Source organism: Urtica dioica, chromosome 3, assembly GCF_054948205.1.
Source record: "Urtica dioica subsp. dioica isolate 48M chromosome 3, U.dioica_male_clone48M_v1_H2, whole genome shotgun sequence".
Taxonomy (NCBI): domain Eukaryota; kingdom Viridiplantae; phylum Streptophyta; class Magnoliopsida; order Rosales; family Urticaceae; genus Urtica; species Urtica dioica.
The window spans coordinates 46,939,113-46,966,509 of record NC_142758.1 but is presented as its reverse complement, the minus strand read 5'-3'; the positions used below and the strand labels follow the sequence as shown (position 1 = coordinate 46,966,509).

The window sequence follows — 27,397 nt, the reverse complement described above, 5'->3', positions numbered from 1 at the left end:
GATCTGGGGCGTCCGAACGCGCTAGCCGCGCGCCGGTGGGGGGCGAGGCCTTGGCGAGCGTCGAGGCTGGCTTGCGAGCACGGGGATTGGCCGGATCTGCAGCGTCGGGCGCCTCTCTCGCCTAAGAGGACCAGCTCGCCGGCGTTCATGGTGCTAGACTGTCACGCCCCGACGAGTCGTTTATTTAAATGAAAACACGTGGAAATTTTTTTTTTTTTTTAAACATAAACGACACGACGTCGTGACAAACCTTTCGTATCTACACACAACACCATCGTATTGACTTAAAGTCTACATGCATAAACGACATAGTGAAAGAAACAATCTACTTGACCTCTAGGTCTTAGACAGACTTCACAAAACATAACCATTTTCACAAAACATCATTCAAAACAATTTCTTATTAGGCCCATCAGGTCAAAATAGCCCATATACGAAGTCTCGTCTACGTGGAAGCGCTCGCCAGTCAACCCGCTACCGTGTAAACATCTTTTAATCACATCCCTCACCTGTATCACAAAAACGAATGAGCTAACGCCCAATAAGCAGAAACAATGCATATGATATGATTCACTTTAAAAACTCAAGCAAGTTTTTCTCATCTTTTCTTCTTCTTAAATCTCTTCTTAATTGCGCGCAAGGTGTGTGTTGTAAGTAGTTCACTCAGGTCTCTCTCACATACATGTATGACTAACGCCGCAGCTGTAAGGTGCCCAGCACTATACAAACAGCCCGGAGTCGCAACCATAAGGTGCCCAGCACTATTCAAATGGTCCGACGCGACCATAAGGTACCCAGTACTACATATGATTCGCTCCTCGAAGTCATAAGGTTCCCAGAACTATTCAAATGACCCGAGCCTTCGTGAGACCGATCCTATCCCACGGAGTTGTTGCTAACTCCCCGATCCTAGGAGTTAGCCGACCTTTCATGGACGACCCACAACACACATCCTTCTTTAAAAAAAAACCTCATTTCTCGTCAAAACTCTTTTTCTCATTTTTAGATGAGATGCACATGAATGCAAATGCAGTAAATGCAATCATCACATACCCTATCATATAAATGCAAAGCACATAAGCAACACACACAACACATTGTTTTTGTGATACAGTTGAAATGTTTCTACTTACCTGGATACGATTCTTTCGAATCCCGAATCCTTCTCTTCCAACAGAAAGAGTCCTTTCTTTACTTCTCGTAACTTCGTCCACGTAATATCCTTACACTCGCTGCTATCCTTGTAGCAATCTGGACTTATCTATAGAAGAGAAAGATCGAACATGGAGCGTACTCAGTATCTCATCCCTCGACATACTAACGTACATACTTCTACTGGAAAGAAAGCTCATAAGGAACGTATTCAAACGTCCTCTTAGTCACGCTACTCAGAGCATCTCAAACACGAGCAATTAAGAACACATGAGAACATAACAGAGATGCAGAAAAGAATCGATGCCTAAAGATAATAAGATCTTGACATAACTTCTCTGACTTAAGCTAAGAAACGTCTCATACTATACGACCACCTATTCCTTTGACTGGGCAAGACCCACTACTTAGAATAGGTTCCCGAAGTCGAAACTAAAAGAAAAGAACGCAATAAGAAGTTATTACTAACAATCTATAGCATACCGAAGTTATATGAAAATAACTTAAAACGATACTTTTCAAATATGTTCTAGAAAATATTTTTGACTTGTCTCTTTTTATTGACAAGTTATAACCATTTGAGAAAAATGAAGTACATAACGTAAAAATCTTTCATTTAAAATAAACCAAGTCGTTTATTTTAAATATCTAACCATATATAAATGATCTTGGATTCGATTTAATAAAATGTTTATGAAATAACCGAACCCTCGGTTCGTAGTCGAACCGTTCTTTTATTTCTATTTTCGTGCGTAAATAAAACATTTCTCGTTGATATTCTTTTTTTTTCAAATTAAAAGAGTCGAGCTTATAGTCGAACTCGATTTTTAATACTTAAGTAAATAAGAATACTAAATAATTATTTGAATAATCAACGAGTTTAATAATGATAACATACTAATTTCTTTTTCTTAACAACATATATCAAACGGGTTTGACTATAAAACATAATAATAATAACGTACTAACTCGAGCACGAGCACAACTTAATCAAAACTTCGTAACTAACTCGAAAAATAAACTACTTAATAACGTCTTAGACTCGAGTCGGAACTCGGGAAATTTCGACTCGTTAACATTAGGCAGAGACTCCCGTAAACAGCCCCCCGAGAGCCGCCACAGCGTCGCTGCCGTCCCTGGCCCAACAGCTCGCTCCAACCGAGCCGATGAACCACGCTGACCAGCCCCGTTTCGTTGTCGCTCGCGCAGCACCTCCGCCAATCTTCGGACAGCCTCCTCGCCGTCCCGAGCCGCTGCCCCGAGCGCTGTTCAGCCTACCTAAACCGAGCCTAACTCTATAACAAATCTGAAAAAAACATATATCACATTATAACCCATAATTCCTAATAAACACACTTCTCAGATTCTAATCGTCATCACAAACAACTTCACATCATTTCGATCCAAAACACAACAACAAAACGCTTAACAATTCCAGCCAACACAACACTAACAGTCTCGAATCATCAACAATAACTTCAACATACCATCACAAAATCTCCAGCCAACCACACGGCCAACTAACACACCCAAAACCCAGAATTTAATCCAAAATCAAGGTTCTTAGGATCATAAAACACCAATTCGAGCACCAAACCAATTCAAGGAGTATCAAACACGTTCATAATTGAAAAGCCCCAAATTCCAACCCTAACTTCAAAATCAAAACAGGGCAAGAACGAATTCTCACCTTACTTCATGAAATTGGGTCTCCTCAGCGCTCACTCCCTCTTTTCCCGGCGTCTTTCTCGGTCCGGCGTCCTTGGCGTGCTCGCGGTGGCTCACTTCCTCTCGGTCCGAGCGCGCGCGTGAGATTTGGTCTCGGTGGCTTGCTGTCGGCCAAGCTTCTTCTTCCTCCTCAAACTCTCCTCCTTCACTCACTCTCTCGCTCTCTCGCTCGACCTCTCTTTCTCTCCCTCTCTCGGTTCTCTTCTTCTCCTTCTTTTCTTTTTTTTTTTCTTTCGGCCCTTTTTTTTTTTTTTTTTTTTTTTTCCTGGTTGCTGCTGATTCTCTCGGCCAAGTGATATACATCACTTAAGAAGAGGTTTCTAGACACCAATGACGTGGAGAAGATAGGAACAAGTGAAGAAATTTCAAAAATTCTCATTTGACCTTCTTTTCCCCCTTTTTATTTCAAATTGGTCCGAAAACATAACAATTTAGTCCTTCCTTGTTGCACACAAATCCTTTTTAATTTTATTCTTTTCTTGAGAGATGGAAAATATAACGAGAAAATTAGTCCAATAATTTTCTATCGAATTCCTTTAACGTAGAAATTAATTAAGATCGTTAGAATTTATTTTCACGTTCACCATCCTTCTTAAATTCGTGAAAATATTCTAAAACCTTATCGACCTTAATATTCTTAATTTTCCATTCTCGATTGTTTTCTCGTTCCTTCGAGAAATTCCTTAATATTATTCCCGTAACTCTCAAGGACTAAAATTTTCAACGCTCAAGTACTTTCAAAATCCTTTTGTTGACTTTTTATTTATTATTTACATAAATAAAAGTCGGTATCTTACATCCTCTCATCCTTATAAAAATTTCGTCCTCGAAATTTCATTCTTCAAACAGACCTGGATACTTGAGCTTCATTTCATCTTCTCGTTCCCATGTAGCTTCCTCACTTGAATGATTTCTCCAAAGCACTTTCACAAGCTGAATTGTCTTATTCCTTAGTGCCTTCTCCTTCTTATCGAGGATTTTAACTGGGAGTTCCTCATAACTCAAATCCACCTGTAGATCAACAGGTTCCTCCTCCAGCACGTGAGAAACGTCTGACACATACTTCTTTAGCATGGAAACGTGAAACACGTTATGAACAGTTGACAGATTTGGAGGGAGTGCTAACATGTATGCAACCTCTCCAACCCTTTCTAGAATCTCAAAAGGACCTATGAATCTTGGGCTCAACTTTCCCTTTTTCCCAAATCTCATGATACCTTTCGTGGGTGAGACTTTGAGAAATACCTTGTCTCCGACACTGAACTCGAGTTTCCGTCGCCGTTTATCTGCATAGTTCTTTTGACGACTTTGAGCTGTTAACATTCTACCTCGAATTCTTTCAACAGCTTCCCTAGTCTTCTGCACAAGCTCAGGTCCAAGAAACTTTTGTTCTCCAACTTCATCCCAATGGACTGGAGATCTGCACTTCCTTCCGTACAGTGCCTCATACGGCGCCATGCTGATCGTTGAATGGTAGCTGTTATTGTACGCAAACTCTATCAGAGGTAGATATGTATTCCACGACTTCTGGAAGTCCATCACGCACGCTCTCAACATATCTTCCAGGGTTTGGATAGTCCTTTTTGATTGCCCGTCCGTCTGTGGGTGAAAAGCTGTACTAAAAGATAACTTCGTTCCCAAAGCTCTATGAAGACTCTTCCAAAACATCGAGGTAAATCGGGAATCTCTGTCCGATATAATAGATGATGGCACGCCATGGAGCCTTACTATCTCCTTGATGTACAACTCAGCGTACTTATCCATCGTGTACGTTGTCCGAACAGGAAGAAAATGCGCTGATTTCGTGAGTCGATCGACAATAACCCATATAGCATCGTGTCCTTCCCTGGTCTTCGGAAGTCCAACCACGAAATCCATAGTGATTTCCTCCCACTTCCACTGAGGAATCCTTAATGGTTGCAAGGTTCCGGCAGGTCGTTGATGTTCCGCCTTTATTCGCTGACAAGTTAGGCATTGCTCAACAAATTTCACCACATCATTCTTCATTCCAGGCCACCAGTAGTGCAACTTCAAATCCTTATACATCTTTGTCGTACCTGGATGAACAGAATATGGCGTTTTATGAGCTTCGGTAAGAATCTCCTTCTTCAAATCATCGTCCTCTGGAACACAAAGCCTTGTGTGGAACCTTATTACTTCATCCGAGGACACTTGGAAATCCATTCTTTTCTGAGCGCCCACTTCAGTGCGTATCTTTTCCAAATAAGGATCCGAAAACTGTCGCTGCTTAATCATTTCTAGCAATGTAGGTTGCAAAGACATAGCCATTAGTCTTGCAACATTCCCTTCATGAACGATTTCCAACTCAAACCGCTGCATATCCATCCTCAATGGCTTTTGAGTTACGATTAAGGCCGCAACCTCCCCTGTCATTCTTCTACTCAATGCGTCGGCTACGACATTTGCTTTTCCAGGGTGATAGTTAATCACACAATCGTAGTCCTTTACCAGTTCCAGCCATCGCCTTTGTCGCATGTTCAACTCCTTTTGCGTGAAAAAGTACTTCAAACTTTTGTGGTCGGTGTAAATTTCACACTTCTCACCATAGAGATAGTGCCTCCAGAGCTTTAAAGCAAACACTACTGCTGCTAATTCCAAGTCGTGAGTTGGGTAGTTCTGCTCATACTCCTTGAGTTGACGCGAAGCATACGCGATGACTTTGCCTTCTTGCATCAGCACACACCCCAATCCATACTTAGAAGCATCCGTGTATATCACAAATCCTTGCGATGGTACCGGAATGGTAAGTATGGGTGCTGATACTAACCGTTGCTTTAGCTCTTCAAAGCTCTTCTCACAAGCTTCAGACCACTGAAACTTTATGTTCTTGCGAGTCAAACGTGTAAGAGGTGAAGATAACTTCGCAAATCCTTGTACGAATCTCCGATAGTAACCTGCGAGACCCAAGAAACTACGAATTTCGGTAGCGCTTTTAGGTTGAGGCCACTTGCTAACCGCTTCGACTTTAGAGGGATCCACAGAAATCCCTTCCTTTGAGACAACATGTCCAAGAAACGCTACATGCTCAATCCAAAATTCGCATTTCTTAAACTTCGCATAGAGCTGATTCTCTCTCAATCTTTCCAAAACAAGCTTCAAATGCTCTGAGTGTTCTTCCTTCGTGCGAGAATATATAAGGATATCATCAATGAAGACTATGACAAACCTGTCCAAGAACTCCTTGAAGACTCGGTTCATCAGATCCATGAAGGCAGCAGGGGCGTTCGTCAATCCAAACGACATAACTAAGAACTCGTAGTGCCCATATCTTGTCCTAAATGCCGTTTTCGGGACATCTTCTGCCTTGATCTTCAGCTGATGATAGCCACTCCTCAAATCAATCTTTGAAAATAACACAGCTCCTTGCAATTGATCGAACAAATCGTCGATCCTTGGTAGTGGGTACTTGTTCTTAATGGTGACCTTGTTAAGTTCTCTATAGTCCATGCACAGCCGCATCGTTCCGTCTTTCTTCTTGACAAACAAGACCGGAGCTCCCCACGGAGAAAAACTAGGACGAATAAAGCCTTTGTCCAGCAGCTCTTGTAACTGAACCTTGAGTTCCTTTAACTCTACTGGAGCCATCCGGTACGGAGTTTTGGATATAGGAGCAGTTCCGGGAATCAAGTCAATAACGAACTCGATTTCTCTATCCGGTGGTAATCCAGGCAACTCTTCAGGAAAAACGTCCAAGAAATTTCTAACAATAGGAACATCAGCTGGATCAACCTGTGGTTTAGCTTCGGAGTCTACCACACTAGCTAGGAATCCCACACATCCCCCGTCCAACAGCCTACGCGCCTTCATTGCTGAGACGAGAGGCATCCTTACTTTATTAGTGTCCCCGATATACAAGAACTCCTCCTGATTGGGTGGACTAAACGTCACTATCTTCTTTCTACAATCTATGGAGGCATAGTGTTCAGACAACCAATCCATTCCTAGGATCATATCATAGTCTTGCATGTTTAGCACGACCAAATTCACATATAACTCTCTCCCATCCACCATAACAAAGCAATTCTGAAGAAATTCGTTCGAGTTGAGCAACTCTCCTGATGGGGTCGAGACACTATAGCGCACATATAGCTTATCTAATGGGTTTTCTAACTTCCTAGCATACTTCGTTGATATGAATGAATGTGAAGCTCCAGAGTCAAGTAATGTATATGCAAGGATGCCGCATATTAACATCGTACCTGACACAACAGAAGGATTCGCATCAGCTTCCTCTTGGGTCATTGCAAAGACTCTGGCTCTCACATTTTGATCTTCCTTCGGCTTGGTGGTGCAATCCTTTGCAAAATGTCCCATCTTCCCACAGTTGTAGCACGCTCCGGGTCCGTCCATGCAAACTCCAAAATGATACCTTCCACACTTTGGACATTTGGGTTTTGGGGTTGCAGGGGTAAATGACTGGCCTTGGTTATTGCCCTTGAAGCGTTTTGTCTCCCATCTGCCTTGATTCTGCCCTCGCCCTTGAGCTTGAACCTCCTGGTTTCGTTTCTTATTACCAGTATTCCAAGGTTGCTGGCCCCCTCTATTTTGCGAGTAGTTTGGCTTGAAACCCGATCGATTTCCTTTCTCCAGTGCTTCCTTTTCTTTGGCCGCCCTTCTCCTTGCCTCATTTTCTTTCCGCTCTTCTTCGATTTTCTTCAATGATATTTCAGCCTTCGAAGCTCTCAGAACAACTGAAGAATAAGTCATACCTTCAGTTTCGCCAACGTAGACATCTCTAAAAATCTCCGACCTCAGCCCTTCCACGAAGTGCTCAACCTTCAACCCTTCAGTGCAGACCATGTGTGGCGCAAAGCGAGACAACTCCTCAAACTTTCGCACATATTCATCGACTGACATGTCGCGCTGCTTCAGATTCATGAACTCATTTTTCTTGGCTGCTCGAGCTGCTTTAGTGACATACTTAGTCTCGAACAACTCTTTGAATGCGTTCCATGTCATGGCGGTAAGGTCGTGCACCCGGACCATCGTATCCCACCAATAGCCCGCATTATCCCTCAGATAAAAGACCGCGCATGAGACCTTGGCCTCATTAGGAACCCTTGCGTAGTCGAACATTCTTTCCACAGTTCGAATCCAATTTTCAGCCGCCATCGGGTCCGCACCACCTTCAAATGTTGGAGGATTCAACCTCTGGAACCTTTCTCCAGCCGTCTCCAAGGCATCAGGTCTCGGTGGAGGTTCTCGCGCCTCAGCCGCGCGTCTCAGATCCCGCTCCAGAAACCTCTCAACGATTGCAGCGAGTCATTCAACACGATCTCGCTCAGCTGGGCATGTTTCTGCTCCTCCGCCAGAACTAGGTCCTCCACCCTCGGCCATAGTTCTTCAATCAAACCCTATTCACGTATAAGAAGCGTATCTCGAAGTCTTAGACAACAAGGTAAAAAGATTCTTCCAAGCTTCACGCAAGTACAACACTTACTCAAGCTATCACACTAAACTAAAGAGCAAGCTATAATCAAAGTTCATAAACAACTTACATGGTTGACGGCGCGTCTCCATTCGACGGTACTCGTATATGGACAGTCTACAGAATCGATTTATTTTGACCTGGGCTCTGATACCAAACTTTTGTCACGCCCCGACGAGTCGTTTATTTAAATGAAAACACGTGGAAATTTTTTTTTTTTTTAAACATAAACGACACGACGTCGTGACAAACCTTTCGTATCTACACACAACACCATCGTATTGACTTAAAGTCTACATGCATAAACGACATAGTGAAAGAAACAATCTACTTGACCTCTAGGTCTTAGACAGACTTCACAAAACATAACCATTTTCACAAAACATCATTCAAAACAATTTCTTATTAGGCCCATCAGGTCAAAATAGCCCATATACGAAGTCTCGTCTACGTGGAAGCGCTCGCCAGTCAACCCGCTACCGTGTAAACATCTTTTAATCACATCCCTCACCTGTATCACAAAAACGAATGAGCTAACGCCCAATAAGCAGAAACAATGCATATGATATGATTCACTTTAAAAACTCAAGCAAGTTTTTCTCATCTTTTCTTCTTCTTAAATCTCTTCTTAATTGCGCGCAAGGTGTGTGTTGTAAGTAGTTCACTCAGGTCTCTCTCACATACATGTATGACTAACGCCGCAGCTGTAAGGTGCCCAGCACTATACAAACAGCCCGGAGTCGCAACCATAAGGTGCCCAGCACTATTCAAATGGTCCGACGCGACCATAAGGTACCCAGTACTACATATGATTCGCTCCTCGAAGTCATAAGGTTCCCAGAACTATTCAAATGACCCGAGCCTTCGTGAGACCGATCCTATCCCACGGAGTTGTTGCTAACTCCCCGATCCTAGGAGTTAGCCGACCTTTCATGGACGACCCACAACACACATCCTTCTTTAAAAAAAAACCTCATTTCTCGTCAAAACTCTTTTTCTCATTTTTAGATGAGATGCACATGAATGCAAATGCAGTAAATGCAATCATCACATACCCTATCATATAAATGCAAAGCACATAAGCAACACACACAACACATTGTTTTTGTGATACAGTTGAAATGTTTCTACTTACCTGGATACGATTCTTTCGAATCCCGAATCCTTCTCTTCCAACAGAAAGAGTCCTTTCTTTACTTCTCGTAACTTCGTCCACGTAATATCCTTACACTCGCTGCTATCCTTGTAGCAATCTGGACTTATCTATAGAAGAGAAAGATCGAACATGGAGCGTACTCAGTATCTCATCCCTCGACATACTAACGTACATACTTCTACTGGAAAGAAAGCTCATAAGGAACGTATTCAAACGTCCTCTTAGTCACGCTACTCAGAGCATCTCAAACACGAGCAATTAAGAACACATGAGAACATAACAGAGATGCAGAAAAGAATCGATGCCTAAAGATAATAAGATCTTGACATAACTTCTCTGACTTAAGCTAAGAAACGTCTCATACTATACGACCACCTATTCCTTTGACTGGGCAAGACCCACTACTTAGAATAGGTTCCCGAAGTCGAAACTAAAAGAAAAGAACGCAATAAGAAGTTATTACTAACAATCTATAGCATACCGAAGTTATATGAAAATAACTTAAAACGATACTTTTCAAATATGTTCTAGAAAATATTTTTGACTTGTCTCTTTTTATTGACAAGTTATAACCATTTGAGAAAAATGAAGTACATAACGTAAAAATCTTTCATTTAAAATAAACCAAGTCGTTTATTTTAAATATCTAACCATATATAAATGATCTTGGATTCGATTTAATAAAATGTTTATGAAATAACCGAACCCTCGGTTCGTAGTCGAACCGTTCTTTTATTTCTATTTTCGTGCGTAAATAAAACATTTCTCGTTGATATTCTTTTTTTTTCAAATTAAAAGAGTCGAGCTTATAGTCGAACTCGATTTTTAATACTTAAGTAAATAAGAATACTAAATAATTATTTGAATAATCAACGAGTTTAATAATGATAACATACTAATTTCTTTTTCTTAACAACATATATCAAACGGGTTTGACTATAAAACATAATAATAATAACGTACTAACTCGAGCACGAGCACAACTTAATCAAAACTTCGTAACTAACTCGAAAAATAAACTACTTAATAACGTCTTAGACTCGAGTCGGAACTCGGGAAATTTCGACTCGTTAACATTAGGCAGAGACTCCCGTAAACAGCCCCCCGAGAGCCGCCACAGCGTCGCTGCCGTCCCTGGCCCAACAGCTCGCTCCAACCGAGCCGATGAACCACGCTGACCAGCCCCGTTTCGTTGTCGCTCGCGCAGCACCTCCGCCAATCTTCGGACAGCCTCCTCGCCGTCCCGAGCCGCTGCCCCGAGCGCTGTTCAGCCTACCTAAACCGAGCCTAACTCTATAACAAATCTGAAAAAAACATATATCACATTATAACCCATAATTCCTAATAAACACACTTCTCAGATTCTAATCGTCATCACAAACAACTTCACATCATTTCGATCCAAAACACAACAACAAAACGCTTAACAATTCCAGCCAACACAACACTAACAGTCTCGAATCATCAACAATAACTTCAACATACCATCACAAAATCTCCAGCCAACCACACGGCCAACTAACACACCCAAAACCCAGAATTTAATCCAAAATCAAGGTTCTTAGGATCATAAAACACCAATTCGAGCACCAAACCAATTCAAGGAGTATCAAACACGTTCATAATTGAAAAGCCCCAAATTCCAACCCTAACTTCAAAATCAAAACAGGGCAAGAACGAATTCTCACCTTACTTCATGAAATTGGGTCTCCTCAGCGCTCACTCCCTCTTTTCCCGGCGTCTTTCTCGGTCCGGCGTCCTTGGCGTGCTCGCGGTGGCTCACTTCCTCTCGGTCCGAGCGCGCGCGTGAGATTTGGTCTCGGTGGCTTGCTGTCGGCCAAGCTTCTTCTTCCTCCTCAAACTCTCCTCCTTCACTCACTCTCTCGCTCTCTCGCTCGACCTCTCTTTCTCTCCCTCTCTCGGTTCTCTTCTTCTCCTTCTTTTCTTTTTTTTTTTCTTTCGGCCCTTTTTTTTTTTTTTTTTTTTTTTTCCTGGTTGCTGCTGATTCTCTCGGCCAAGTGATATACATCACTTAAGAAGAGGTTTCTAGACACCAATGACGTGGAGAAGATAGGAACAAGTGAAGAAATTTCAAAAATTCTCATTTGACCTTCTTTTCCCCCTTTTTATTTCAAATTGGTCCGAAAACATAACAATTTAGTCCTTCCTTGTTGCACACAAATCCTTTTTAATTTTATTCTTTTCTTGAGAGATGGAAAATATAACGAGAAAATTAGTCCAATAATTTTCTATCGAATTCCTTTAACGTAGAAATTAATTAAGATCGTTAGAATTTATTTTCACGTTCACCATCCTTCTTAAATTCGTGAAAATATTCTAAAACCTTATCGACCTTAATATTCTTAATTTTCCATTCTCGATTGTTTTCTCGTTCCTTCGAGAAATTCCTTAATATTATTCCCGTAACTCTCAAGGACTAAAATTTTCAACGCTCAAGTACTTTCAAAATCCTTTTGTTGACTTTTTATTTATTATTTACATAAATAAAAGTCGGTATCTTACATCCTCTCATCCTTATAAAAATTTCGTCCTCGAAATTTCATTCTTCAAACAGACCTGGATACTTGAGCTTCATTTCATCTTCTCGTTCCCATGTAGCTTCCTCACTTGAATGATTTCTCCAAAGCACTTTCACAAGCTGAATTGTCTTATTCCTTAGTGCCTTCTCCTTCTTATCGAGGATTTTAACTGGGAGTTCCTCATAACTCAAATCCACCTGTAGATCAACAGGTTCCTCCTCCAGCACGTGAGAAACGTCTGACACATACTTCTTTAGCATGGAAACGTGAAACACGTTATGAACAGTTGACAGATTTGGAGGGAGTGCTAACATGTATGCAACCTCTCCAACCCTTTCTAGAATCTCAAAAGGACCTATGAATCTTGGGCTCAACTTTCCCTTTTTCCCAAATCTCATGATACCTTTCGTGGGTGAGACTTTGAGAAATACCTTGTCTCCGACACTGAACTCGAGTTTCCGTCGCCGTTTATCTGCATAGTTCTTTTGACGACTTTGAGCTGTTAACATTCTACCTCGAATTCTTTCAACAGCTTCCCTAGTCTTCTGCACAAGCTCAGGTCCAAGAAACTTTTGTTCTCCAACTTCATCCCAATGGACTGGAGATCTGCACTTCCTTCCGTACAGTGCCTCATACGGCGCCATGCTGATCGTTGAATGGTAGCTGTTATTGTACGCAAACTCTATCAGAGGTAGATATGTATTCCACGACTTCTGGAAGTCCATCACGCACGCTCTCAACATATCTTCCAGGGTTTGGATAGTCCTTTTTGATTGCCCGTCCGTCTGTGGGTGAAAAGCTGTACTAAAAGATAACTTCGTTCCCAAAGCTCTATGAAGACTCTTCCAAAACATCGAGGTAAATCGGGAATCTCTGTCCGATATAATAGATGATGGCACGCCATGGAGCCTTACTATCTCCTTGATGTACAACTCAGCGTACTTATCCATCGTGTACGTTGTCCGAACAGGAAGAAAATGCGCTGATTTCGTGAGTCGATCGACAATAACCCATATAGCATCGTGTCCTTCCCTGGTCTTCGGAAGTCCAACCACGAAATCCATAGTGATTTCCTCCCACTTCCACTGAGGAATCCTTAATGGTTGCAAGGTTCCGGCAGGTCGTTGATGTTCCGCCTTTATTCGCTGACAAGTTAGGCATTGCTCAACAAATTTCACCACATCATTCTTCATTCCAGGCCACCAGTAGTGCAACTTCAAATCCTTATACATCTTTGTCGTACCTGGATGAACAGAATATGGCGTTTTATGAGCTTCGGTAAGAATCTCCTTCTTCAAATCATCGTCCTCTGGAACACAAAGCCTTGTGTGGAACCTTATTACTTCATCCGAGGACACTTGGAAATCCATTCTTTTCTGAGCGCCCACTTCAGTGCGTATCTTTTCCAAATAAGGATCCGAAAACTGTCGCTGCTTAATCATTTCTAGCAATGTAGGTTGCAAAGACATAGCCATTAGTCTTGCAACATTCCCTTCATGAACGATTTCCAACTCAAACCGCTGCATATCCATCCTCAATGGCTTTTGAGTTACGATTAAGGCCGCAACCTCCCCTGTCATTCTTCTACTCAATGCGTCGGCTACGACATTTGCTTTTCCAGGGTGATAGTTAATCACACAATCGTAGTCCTTTACCAGTTCCAGCCATCGCCTTTGTCGCATGTTCAACTCCTTTTGCGTGAAAAAGTACTTCAAACTTTTGTGGTCGGTGTAAATTTCACACTTCTCACCATAGAGATAGTGCCTCCAGAGCTTTAAAGCAAACACTACTGCTGCTAATTCCAAGTCGTGAGTTGGGTAGTTCTGCTCATACTCCTTGAGTTGACGCGAAGCATACGCGATGACTTTGCCTTCTTGCATCAGCACACACCCCAATCCATACTTAGAAGCATCCGTGTATATCACAAATCCTTGCGATGGTACCGGAATGGTAAGTATGGGTGCTGATACTAACCGTTGCTTTAGCTCTTCAAAGCTCTTCTCACAAGCTTCAGACCACTGAAACTTTATGTTCTTGCGAGTCAAACGTGTAAGAGGTGAAGATAACTTCGCAAATCCTTGTACGAATCTCCGATAGTAACCTGCGAGACCCAAGAAACTACGAATTTCGGTAGCGCTTTTAGGTTGAGGCCACTTGCTAACCGCTTCGACTTTAGAGGGATCCACAGAAATCCCTTCCTTTGAGACAACATGTCCAAGAAACGCTACATGCTCAATCCAAAATTCGCATTTCTTAAACTTCGCATAGAGCTGATTCTCTCTCAATCTTTCCAAAACAAGCTTCAAATGCTCTGAGTGTTCTTCCTTCGTGCGAGAATATATAAGGATATCATCAATGAAGACTATGACAAACCTGTCCAAGAACTCCTTGAAGACTCGGTTCATCAGATCCATGAAGGCAGCAGGGGCGTTCGTCAATCCAAACGACATAACTAAGAACTCGTAGTGCCCATATCTTGTCCTAAATGCCGTTTTCGGGACATCTTCTGCCTTGATCTTCAGCTGATGATAGCCACTCCTCAAATCAATCTTTGAAAATAACACAGCTCCTTGCAATTGATCGAACAAATCGTCGATCCTTGGTAGTGGGTACTTGTTCTTAATGGTGACCTTGTTAAGTTCTCTATAGTCCATGCACAGCCGCATCGTTCCGTCTTTCTTCTTGACAAACAAGACCGGAGCTCCCCACGGAGAAAAACTAGGACGAATAAAGCCTTTGTCCAGCAGCTCTTGTAACTGAACCTTGAGTTCCTTTAACTCTACTGGAGCCATCCGGTACGGAGTTTTGGATATAGGAGCAGTTCCGGGAATCAAGTCAATAACGAACTCGATTTCTCTATCCGGTGGTAATCCAGGCAACTCTTCAGGAAAAACGTCCAAGAAATTTCTAACAATAGGAACATCAGCTGGATCAACCTGTGGTTTAGCTTCGGAGTCTACCACACTAGCTAGGAATCCCACACATCCCCCGTCCAACAGCCTACGCGCCTTCATTGCTGAGACGAGAGGCATCCTTACTTTATTAGTGTCCCCGATATACAAGAACTCCTCCTGATTGGGTGGACTAAACGTCACTATCTTCTTTCTACAATCTATGGAGGCATAGTGTTCAGACAACCAATCCATTCCTAGGATCATATCATAGTCTTGCATGTTTAGCACGACCAAATTCACATATAACTCTCTCCCATCCACCATAACAAAGCAATTCTGAAGAAATTCGTTCGAGTTGAGCAACTCTCCTGATGGGGTCGAGACACTATAGCGCACATATAGCTTATCTAATGGGTTTTCTAACTTCCTAGCATACTTCGTTGATATGAATGAATGTGAAGCTCCAGAGTCAAGTAATGTATATGCAAGGATGCCGCATATTAACATCGTACCTGACACAACAGAAGGATTCGCATCAGCTTCCTCTTGGGTCATTGCAAAGACTCTGGCTCTCACATTTTGATCTTCCTTCGGCTTGGTGGTGCAATCCTTTGCAAAATGTCCCATCTTCCCACAGTTGTAGCACGCTCCGGGTCCGTCCATGCAAACTCCAAAATGATACCTTCCACACTTTGGACATTTGGGTTTTGGGGTTGCAGGGGTAAATGACTGGCCTTGGTTATTGCCCTTGAAGCGTTTTGTCTCCCATCTGCCTTGATTCTGCCCTCGCCCTTGAGCTTGAACCTCCTGGTTTCGTTTCTTATTACCAGTATTCCAAGGTTGCTGGCCCCCTCTATTTTGCGAGTAGTTTGGCTTGAAACCCGATCGATTTCCTTTCTCCAGTGCTTCCTTTTCTTTGGCCGCCCTTCTCCTTGCCTCATTTTCTTTCCGCTCTTCTTCGATTTTCTTCAATGATATTTCAGCCTTCGAAGCTCTCAGAACAACTGAAGAATAAGTCATACCTTCAGTTTCGCCAACGTAGACATCTCTAAAAATCTCCGACCTCAGCCCTTCCACGAAGTGCTCAACCTTCAACCCTTCAGTGCAGACCATGTGTGGCGCAAAGCGAGACAACTCCTCAAACTTTCGCACATATTCATCGACTGACATGTCGCGCTGCTTCAGATTCATGAACTCATTTTTCTTGGCTGCTCGAGCTGCTTTAGTGACATACTTAGTCTCGAACAACTCTTTGAATGCGTTCCATGTCATGGCGGTAAGGTCGTGCACCCGGACCATCGTATCCCACCAATAGCCCGCATTATCCCTCAGATAAAAGACCGCGCATGAGACCTTGGCCTCATTAGGAACCCTTGCGTAGTCGAACATTCTTTCCACAGTTCGAATCCAATTTTCAGCCGCCATCGGGTCCGCACCACCTTCAAATGTTGGAGGATTCAACCTCTGGAACCTTTCTCCAGCCGTCTCCAAGGCATCAGGTCTCGGTGGAGGTTCTCGCGCCTCAGCCGCGCGTCTCAGATCCCGCTCCAGAAACCTCTCAACGATTGCAGCGAGTCATTCAACACGATCTCGCTCAGCTGGGCATGTTTCTGCTCCTCCGCCAGAACTAGGTCCTCCACCCTCGGCCATAGTTCTTCAATCAAACCCTATTCACGTATAAGAAGCGTATCTCGAAGTCTTAGACAACAAGGTAAAAAGATTCTTCCAAGCTTCACGCAAGTACAACACTTACTCAAGCTATCACACTAAACTAAAGAGCAAGCTATAATCAAAGTTCATAAACAACTTACATGGTTGACGGCGCGTCTCCATTCGACGGTACTCGTATATGGACAGTCTACAGAATCGATTTATTTTGACCTGGGCTCTGATACCAAACTTTTGTCACGCCCCGACGAGTCGTTTATTTAAATGAAAACACGTGGAAATTTTTTTTTTTTTAAACATAAACGACACGACGTCGTGACAAACCTTTCGTATCTACACACAACACCATCGTATTGACTTAAAGTCTACATGCATAAACGACATAGTGAAAGAAACAATCTACTTGACCTCTAGGTCTTAGACAGACTTCACAAAACATAACCATTTTCACAAAACATCATTCAAAACAATTTCTTATTAGGCCCATCAGGTCAAAATAGCCCATATACGAAGTCTCGTCTACGTGGAAGCGCTCGCCAGTCAACCCGCTACCGTGTAAACATCTTTTAATCACATCCCTCACCTGTATCACAAAAACGAATGAGCTAACGCCCAATAAGCAGAAACAATGCATATGATATGATTCACTTTAAAAACTCAAGCAAGTTTTTCTCATCTTTTCTTCTTCTTAAATCTCTTCTTAATTGCGCGCAAGGTGTGTGTTGTAAGTAGTTCACTCAGGTCTCTCTCACATACATGTATGACTAACGCCGCAGCTGTAAGGTGCCCAGCACTATACAAACAGCCCGGAGTCGCAACCATAAGGTGCCCAGCACTATTCAAATGGTCCGACGCGACCATAAGGTACCCAGTACTACATATGATTCGCTCCTCGAAGTCATAAGGTTCCCAGAACTATTCAAATGACCCGAGCCTTCGTGAGACCGATCCTATCCCACGGAGTTGTTGCTAACTCCCCGATCCTAGGAGTTAGCCGACCTTTCATGGACGACCCACAACACACATCCTTCTTTAAAAAAAAACCTCATTTCTCGTCAAAACTCTTTTTCTCATTTTTAGATGAGATGCACATGAATGCAAATGCAGTAAATGCAATCATCACATACCCTATCATATAAATGCAAAGCACATAAGCAACACACACAACACATTGTTTTTGTGATACAGTTGAAATGTTTCTACTTACCTGGATACGATTCTTTCGAATCCCGAATCCTTCTCTTCCAACAGAAAGAGTCCTTTCTTTACTTCTCGTAACTTCGTCCACGTAATATCCTTACACTCGCTGCTATCCTTGTAGCAATCTGGACTTATCTATAGAAGAGAAAGATCGAACATGGAGCGTACTCAGTATCTCATCCCTCGACATACTAACGTACATACTTCTACTGGAAAGAAAGCTCATAAGGAACGTATTCAAACGTCCTCTTAGTCACGCTACTCAGAGCATCTCAAACACGAGCAATTAAGAACACATGAGAACATAACAGAGATGCAGAAAAGAATCGATGCCTAAAGATAATAAGATCTTGACATAACTTCTCTGACTTAAGCTAAGAAACGTCTCATACTATACGACCACCTATTCCTTTGACTGGGCAAGACCCACTACTTAGAATAGGTTCCCGAAGTCGAAACTAAAAGAAAAGAACGCAATAAGAAGTTATTACTAACAATCTATAGCATACCGAAGTTATATGAAAATAACTTAAAACGATACTTTTCAAATATGTTCTAGAAAATATTTTTGACTTGTCTCTTTTTATTGACAAGTTATAACCATTTGAGAAAAATGAAGTACATAACGTAAAAATCTTTCATTTAAAATAAACCAAGTCGTTTATTTTAAATATCTAACCATATATAAATGATCTTGGATTCGATTTAATAAAATGTTTATGAAATAACCGAACCCTCGGTTCGTAGTCGAACCGTTCTTTTATTTCTATTTTCGTGCGTAAATAAAACATTTCTCGTTGATATTCTTTTTTTTTCAAATTAAAAGAGTCGAGCTTATAGTCGAACTCGATTTTTAATACTTAAGTAAATAAGAATACTAAATAATTATTTGAATAATCAACGAGTTTAATAATGATAACATACTAATTTCTTTTTCTTAACAACATATATCAAACGGGTTTGACTATAAAACATAATAATAATAACGTACTAACTCGAGCACGAGCACAACTTAATCAAAACTTCGTAACTAACTCGAAAAATAAACTACTTAATAACGTCTTAGACTCGAGTCGGAACTCGGGAAATTTCGACTCGTTAACATTAGGCAGAGACTCCCGTAAACAGCCCCCCGAGAGCCGCCACAGCGTCGCTGCCGTCCCTGGCCCAACAGCTCGCTCCAACCGAGCCGATGAACCACGCTGACCAGCCCCGTTTCGTTGTCGCTCGCGCAGCACCTCCGCCAATCTTCGGACAGCCTCCTCGCCGTCCCGAGCCGCTGCCCCGAGCGCTGTTCAGCCTACCTAAACCGAGCCTAACTCTCGACGAGAAACTCGCAACAAAAACGACTTAATAATTCTATAACAAATCTGAAAAAAACATATATCACATTATAACCCATAATTCCTAATAAACACACTTCTCAGATTCTAATCGTCATCACAAACAACTTCACATCATTTCGATCCAAAACACAACAACAAAACGCTTAACAATTCCAGCCAACACAACACTAACAGTCTCGAATCATCAACAATAACTTCAACATACCATCACAAAATCTCCAGCCAACCACACGGCCAACTAACACACCCAAAACCCAGAATTTAATCCAAAATCAAGGTTCTTAGGATCATAAAACACCAATTCGAGCACCAAACCAATTCAAGGAGTATCAAACACGTTCATAATTGAAAAGCCCCAAATTCCAACCCTAACTTCAAAATCAAAACAGGGCAAGAACGAATTCTCACCTTACTTCATGAAATTGGGTCTCCTCAGCGCTCACTCCCTCTTTTCCCGGCGTCTTTCTCGGTCCGGCGTCCTTGGCGTGCTCGCGGTGGCTCACTTCCTCTCGGTCCGAGCGCGCGCGTGAGATTTGGTCTCGGTGGCTTGCTGTCGGCCAAGCTTCTTCTTCCTCCTCAAACTCTCCTCCTTCACTCACTCTCTCGCTCTCTCGCTCGACCTCTCTTTCTCTCCCTCTCTCGGTTCTCTTCTTCTCCTTCTTTTCTTTTTTTTTTTCTTTCGGCCCTTTTTTTTTTTTTTTTTTTTCCTGGTTGCTGCTGATTCTCTCGGCCAAGTGATATACATCACTTAAGAAGAGGTTTCTAGACACCAATGACGTGGAGAAGATAGGAACAAGTGAAGAAATTTCAAAAATTCTCATTTGACCTTCTTTTCCCCCTTTTTATTTCAAATTGGTCCGAAAACATAACAATTTAGTCCTTCCTTGTTGCACACAAATCCTTTTTAATTTTATTCTTTTCTTGAGAGATGGAAAATATAACGAGAAAATTAGTCCAATAATTTTCTATCGAATTCCTTTAACGTAGAAATTAATTAAGATCGTTAGAATTTATTTTCACGTTCACCATCCTTCTTAAATTCGTGAAAATATTCTAAAACCTTATCGACCTTAATATTCTTAATTTTCCATTCTCGATTGTTTTCTCGTTCCTTCGAGAAATTCCTTAATATTATTCCCGTAACTCTCAAGGACTAAAATTTTCAACGCTCAAGTACTTTCAAAATCCTTTTGTTGACTTTTTATTTATTATTTACATAAATAAAAGTCGGTATCTTACATCCTCTCATCCTTATAAAAATTTCGTCCTCGAAATTTCATTCTTCAAACAGACCTGGATACTTGAGCTTCATTTCATCTTCTCGTTCCCATGTAGCTTCCTCACTTGAATGATTTCTCCAAAGCACTTTCACAAGCTGAATTGTCTTATTCCTTAGTGCCTTCTCCTTCTTATCGAGGATTTTAACTGGGAGTTCCTCATAACTCAAATCCACCTGTAGATCAACAGGTTCCTCCTCCAGCACGTGAGAAACGTCTGACACATACTTCTTTAGCATGGAAACGTGAAACACGTTATGAACAGTTGACAGATTTGGAGGGAGTGCTAACATGTATGCAACCTCTCCAACCCTTTCTAGAATCTCAAAAGGACCTATGAATCTTGGGCTCAACTTTCCCTTTTTCCCAAATCTCATGATACCTTTCGTGGGTGAGACTTTGAGAAATACCTTGTCTCCGACACTGAACTCGAGTTTCCGTCGCCGTTTATCTGCATAGTTCTTTTGACGACTTTGAGCTGTTAACATTCTACCTCGAATTCTTTCAACAGCTTCCCTAGTCTTCTGCACAAGCTCAGGTCCAAGAAACTTTTGTTCTCCAACTTCATCCCAATGGACTGGAGATCTGCACTTCCTTCCGTACAGTGCCTCATACGGCGCCATGCTGATCGTTGAATGGTAGCTGTTATTGTACGCAAACTCTATCAGAGGTAGATATGTATTCCACGACTTCTGGAAGTCCATCACGCACGCTCTCAACATATCTTCCAGGGTTTGGATAGTCCTTTCTGATTGCCCGTCCGTCTGTGGGTGAAAAGCTGTACTAAAAGATAACTTCGTTCCCAAAGCTCTATGAAGACTCTTCCAAAACATCGAGGTAAATCGGGAATCTCTGTCCGATATAATAGATGATGGCACGCCATGGAGCCTTACTATCTCCTTGATGTACAACTCAGCGTACTTATCCATCGTGTACGTTGTCCGAACAGGAAGAAAATGCGCTGATTTCGTGAGTCGATCGACAATAACCCATATAGCATCGTGTCCTTCCCTGGTCTTCGGAAGTCCAACCACGAAATCCATAGTGATTTCCTCCCACTTCCACTGAGGAATCCTTAATGGTTGCAAGGTTCCGGCAGGTCGTTGATGTTCCGCCTTTATTCGCTGACAAGTTAGGCATTGCTCAACAAATTTCACCACATCATTCTTCATTCCAGGCCACCAGTAGTGCAACTTCAAATCCTTATACATCTTTGTCGTACCTGGATGAACAGAATATGGCGTTTTATGAGCTTCGGTAAGAATCTCCTTCTTCAAATCATCGTCCTCTGGAACACAAAGCCTTGTGTGGAACCTTATTACTTCATCCGAGGACACTTGGAAATCCATTCTTTTCTGAGCGCCCACTTCAGTGCGTATCTTTTCCAAATAAGGATCCGAAAACTGTCGCTGCTTAATCATTTCTAGCAATGTAGGTTGCAAAGACATAGCCATTAGTCTTGCAACATTCCCTTCATGAACGATTTCCAACTCAAACCGCTGCATATCCATCCTCAATGGCTTTTGAGTTACGATTAAGGCCGCAACCTCCCATGTCATTCTTCTACTCAATGCGTCGGCTACGACATTTGCTTTTCCAGGGTGATAGTTAATCACACAATCGTAGTCCTTTACCAGTTCCAGCCATCGCCTTTGTCGCATGTTCAACTCCTTTTGCGTGAAAAAGTACTTCAAACTTTTGTGGTCGGTGTAAATTTCACACTTCTCACCATAGAGATAGTGCCTCCAGAGCTTTAAAGCAAACACTACTGCTGCTAATTCCAAGTCGTGAGTTGGGTAGTTCTGCTCATACTCCTTGAGTTGACGCGAAGCATACGCGATGACTTTGCCTTCTTGCATCAGCACACACCCCAATCCATACTTAGAAGCATCCGTGTATATCACAAATCCTTGCGATGGTACCGGAATGGTAAGTATGGGTGCTGATACTAACCGTTGCTTTAGCTCTTCAAAGCTCTTCTCACAAGCTTCAGACCACTGAAACTTTATGTTCTTGCGAGTCAAACGTGTAAGAGGTGAAGATAACTTCGCAAATCCTTGTACGAATCTCCGATAGTAACCTGCGAGACCCAAGAAACTACGAATTTCGGTAGCGCTTTTAGGTTGAGGCCACTTGCTAACCGCTTCGACTTTAGAGGGATCCACAGAAATCCCTTCCTTTGAGACAACATGTCCAAGAAACGCTACATGCTCAATCCAAAATTCGCATTTCTTAAACTTCGCATAGAGCTGATTCTCTCTCAATCTTTCCAAAACAAGCTTCAAATGCTCTGAGTGTTCTTCCTTCGTGCGAGAATATATAAGGATATCATCAATGAAGACTATGACAAACCTGTCCAAGAACTCCTTGAAGACTCGGTTCATCAGATCCATGAAGGCAGCAGGGGCGTTCGTCAATCCAAACGACATAACTAAGAACTCGTAGTGCCCATATCTTGTCCTAAATGCCGTTTTCGGGACATCTTCTGCCTTGATCTTCAGCTGATGATAGCCACTCCTCAAATCAATCTTTGAAAATAACACAGCTCCTTGCAATTGATCGAACAAATCGTCGATCCTTGGTAGTGGGTACTTGTTCTTAATGGTGACCTTGTTAAGTTCTCTATAGTCCATGCACAGCCGCATCGTTCCGTCTTTCTTCTTGACAAACAAGACCGGAGCTCCCCACGGAGAAAAACTAGGACGAATAAAGCCTTTGTCCAGCAGCTCTTGTAACTGAACCTTGAGTTCCTTTAACTCTACTGGAGCCATCCGGTACGGAGTTTTGGATATAGGAGCAGTTCCGGGAATCAAGTCAATAACGAACTCGATTTCTCTATCCGGTGGTAATCCAGGCAACTCTTCAGGAAAAACGTCCAAGAAATTTCTAACAATAGGAACATCAGCTGGATCAACCTGTGGTTTAGCTTCGGAGTCTACCACACTAGCTAGGAATCCCACACATCCCCCGTCCAACAGCCTACGCGCCTTCATTGCTGAGACGAGAGGCATCCTTACTTTATTAGTGTCCCCGATATACAAGAACTCCTCCTGATTGGGTGGACTAAACGTCACTATCTTCTTTCTACAATCTATGGAGGCATAGTGTTCAGACAACCAATCCATTCCTAGGATCATATCATAGTCTTGCATGTTTAGCACGACCAAATTCACATATAACTCTCTCCCATCCACCATAACAAAGCAATTCTGAAGTACTTCGTTCGAGTTAAGCAACTCTCCTGATGGGGTCGAGACAGTATAGCGCACATATAGCTTATCTAATGGGTTTTCTAACTTCCTAGCATACTTCGTTGATATGAATGAATGTGAAGCTCCAGAGTCAAGTAATGTATATGCAAGGATGCCGCATATTAACATCGTACCTGACACAACAGAAGGATTCGCATCAGCTTCCTCTTGGGTCATTGCAAAGACTCTGGCTCTCACATTTTGATCTTCCTTCGGCTTGGTGGTGCAATCCTTTGCAAAATGTCCCATCTTCCCACAGTTGTAGCACGCTCCGGGTCCGTCCATGCAAACTCCAAAATGATACCTTCCACACTTTGGACATTTGGGTTTTGGGGTTGCAGGGGTAAATGACTGGCCTTGGTTATTGCCCTTGAAGCGTTTTGTCTCCCATCTGCCTTGATTCTGCCCTCGCCCTTGAGCTTGAACCTCCTGGTTTCGTTTCTTATTACCAGTATTCCAAGGTTGCTGGCCCCCTCTATTTTGCGAGTAGTTTGGCTTGAAACCCGATCGATTTCCTTTCTCCAGTGCTTCCTTTTCTTTGGCCGCCCTTCTCCTTGCCTCATTTTCTTTCCGCTCTTCTTCGATTTTCTTCAATGATATTTCAGCCTTCGAAGCTCTCAGAACAACTGAAGAATAAGTCATACCTTCAGTTTCGCCAACGTAGACATCTCTAAAAATCTCCGACCTCAGCCCTTCCACGAAGTGCTCAACCTTCAACCCTTCAGTGCAGACCATGTGTGGCGCAAAGCGAGACAACTCCTCAAACTTTCGCACATATTCATCGACTGACATGTCGCGCTGCTTCAGATTCATGAACTCATTTTTCTTGGCTGCTCGAGCTGCTTTAGTGACATACTTAGTCTCGAACAACTCTTTGAATGCGTTCCATGTCATGGCGGTAAGGTCGTGCACCCGGACCATCGTATCCCACCAATAGCCCGCATTATCCCTCAGATAAAAGACCGCGCATGAGACCTTGGCCTCATTAGGAACCCTTGCGTAGTCGAACATTCTTTCCACAGTTCGAATCCAATTTTCAGCCGCCATCGGGTCCGCACCACCTTCAAATGTTGGAGGATTCAACCTCTGGAACCTTTCTCCAGCCGTCTCCAAGGCATCAGGTCTCGGTGGAGGTTCTCGCGCCTCAGCCGCGCGTCTCAGATCCCGCTCCAGAAACCTCTCAACGATTGCAGCGAGTCGTTCAACACGATCTCGCTCAGCTGGGCATGTTTCTGCTCCTCCGCCAGAACTAGGTCCTCCACCCTCGGCCATAGTTCTTCAATCAAACCCTATTCACGTATAAGAAGCGTATCTCGAAGTCTTAGACAACAAGGTAAAAAGATTCTTCCAAGCTTCACGCAAGTACAACACTTACTCAAGCTATCACACTAAACTAAAGAGCAAGCTATAATCAAAGTTCATAAACAACTTACATGGTTGACGGCGCGTCTCCATTCGACGGTACTCGTATATGGACAGTCTACAGAATCGATTTATTTTGACCTGGGCTCTGATACCAAACTTTTGTCACGCCCCGACGAGTCGTTTATTTAAATGAAAACACGTGGAAATTTTTTTTTTTTTTTAAACATAAACGACACGACGTCGTGACAAACCTTTCGTATCTACACACAACACCATCGTATTGACTTAAAGTCTACATGCATAAACGACATAGTGAAAGAAACAATCTACTTGACCTCTAGGTCTTAGACAGACTTCACAAAACATAACCATTTTCACAAAACATCATTCAAAACAATTTCTTATTAGGCCCATCAGGTCAAAATAGCCCATATACGAAGTCTCGTCTACGTGGAAGCGCTCGCCAGTCAACCCGCTACCGTGTAAACATCTTTTAATCACATCCCTCACCTGTATCACAAAAACGAATGAGCTAACGCCCAATAAGCAGAAACAATGCATATGATATGATTCACTTTAAAAACTCAAGCAAGTTTTTCTCATCTTTTCTTCTTCTTAAATCTCTTCTTAATTGCGCGCAAGGTGTGTGTTGTAAGTAGTTCACTCAGGTCTCTCTCACATACATGTATGACTAACGCCGCAGCTGTAAGGTGCCCAGCACTATACAAACAGCCCGGAGTCGCAACCATAAGGTGCCCAGCACTATTCAAATGGTCCGACGCGACCATAAGGTACCCAGTACTACATATGATTCGCTCCTCGAAGTCATAAGGTTCCCAGAACTATTCAAATGACCCGAGCCTTCGTGAGACCGATCCTATCCCACGGAGTTGTTGCTAACTCCCCGATCCTAGGAGTTAGCCGACCTTTCATGGACGACCCACAACACACATCCTTCTTTAAAAAAAAACCTCATTTCTCGTCAAAACTCTTTTTCTCATTTTTAGATGAGATGCACATGAATGCAAATGCAGTAAATGCAATCATCACATACCCTATCATATAAATGCAAAGCACATAAGCAACACACACAACACATTGTTTTTGTGATACAGTTGAAATGTTTCTACTTACCTGGATACGATTCTTTCGAATCCCGAATCCTTCTCTTCCAACAGAAAGAGTCCTTTCTTTACTTCTCGTAACTTCGTCCACGTAATATCCTTACACTCGCTGCTATCCTTGTAGCAATCTGGACTTATCTATAGAAGAGAAAGATCGAACATGGAGCGTACTCAGTATCTCATCCCTCGACATACTAACGTACATACTTCTACTGGAAAGAAAGCTCATAAGGAACGTATTCAAACGTCCTCTTAGTCACGCTACTCAGAGCATCTCAAACACGAGCAATTAAGAACACATGAGAACATAACAGAGATGCAGAAAAGAATCGATGCCTAAAGATAATAAGATCTTGACATAACTTCTCTGACTTAAGCTAAGAAACGTCTCATACTATACGACCACCTATTCCTTTGACTGGGCAAGACCCACTACTTAGAATAGGTTCCCGAAGTCGAAACTAAAAGAAAAGAACGCAATAAGAAGTTATTACTAACAATCTATAGCATACCGAAGTTATATGAAAATAACTTAAAACGATACTTTTCAAATATGTTCTAGAAAATATTTTTGACTTGTCTCTTTTTATTGACAAGTTATAACCATTTGAGAAAAATGAAGTACATAACGTAAAAATCTTTCATTTAAAATAAACCAAGTCGTTTATTTTAAATATCTAACCATATATAAATGATCTTGGATTCGATTTAATAAAATGTTTATGAAATAACCGAACCCTCGGTTCGTAGTCGAACCGTTCTTTTATTTCTATTTTCGTGCGTAAATAAAACATTTCTCGTTGATATTCTTTTTTTTTCAAATTAAAAGAGTCGAGCTTATAGTCGAACTCGATTTTTAATACTTAAGTAAATAAGAATACTAAATAATTATTTGAATAATCAACGAGTTTAATAATGATAACATACTAATTTCTTTTTCTTAACAACATATATCAAACGGGTTTGACTATAAAACATAATAATAATAACGTACTAACTCGAGCACGAGCACAACTTAATCAAAACTTCGTAACTAACTCGAAAAATAAACTACTTAATAACGTCTTAGACTCGAGTCGGAACTCGGGAAATTTCGACTCGTTAACATTAGGCAGAGACTCCCGTAAACAGCCCCCCGAGAGCCGCCACAGCGTCGCTGCCGTCCCTGGCCCAACAGCTCGCTCCAACCGAGCCGATGAACCACGCTGACCAGCCCCGTTTCGTTGTCGCTCGCGCAGCACCTCCGC

At 42.2% G+C, this 27,397-nt stretch overlaps 2 long non-coding RNA genes and 1 pseudogene across 2 annotated transcripts; all 3 read right to left on the bottom strand.

Annotated features, from left to right (window-relative positions):
- LOC149403212 (cytochrome P450 71B34-like) overlaps positions 1-27,397 on the bottom strand; it is a 75,814-nt pseudogene that overhangs the window by 2,391 nt on the left and 46,026 nt on the right.
- Positions 157-3,323, bottom strand: LOC149403217 (uncharacterized). Its single transcript, XR_016296147.1, has 3 exons — positions 2,843-3,323; positions 1,134-1,261; positions 157-509 (listed from the first exon to the last, which is right to left on the bottom strand). It is a non-coding gene; the product is annotated as an uncharacterized LOC149403217 (long non-coding RNA).
- LOC149403216 (uncharacterized) lies at positions 8,288-11,656 on the bottom strand. The gene is made up of 3 exons (XR_016296146.1): positions 11,174-11,656; positions 9,465-9,592; positions 8,288-8,840 (listed from the first exon to the last, which is right to left on the bottom strand). It is a non-coding gene; the product is annotated as an uncharacterized LOC149403216 (long non-coding RNA).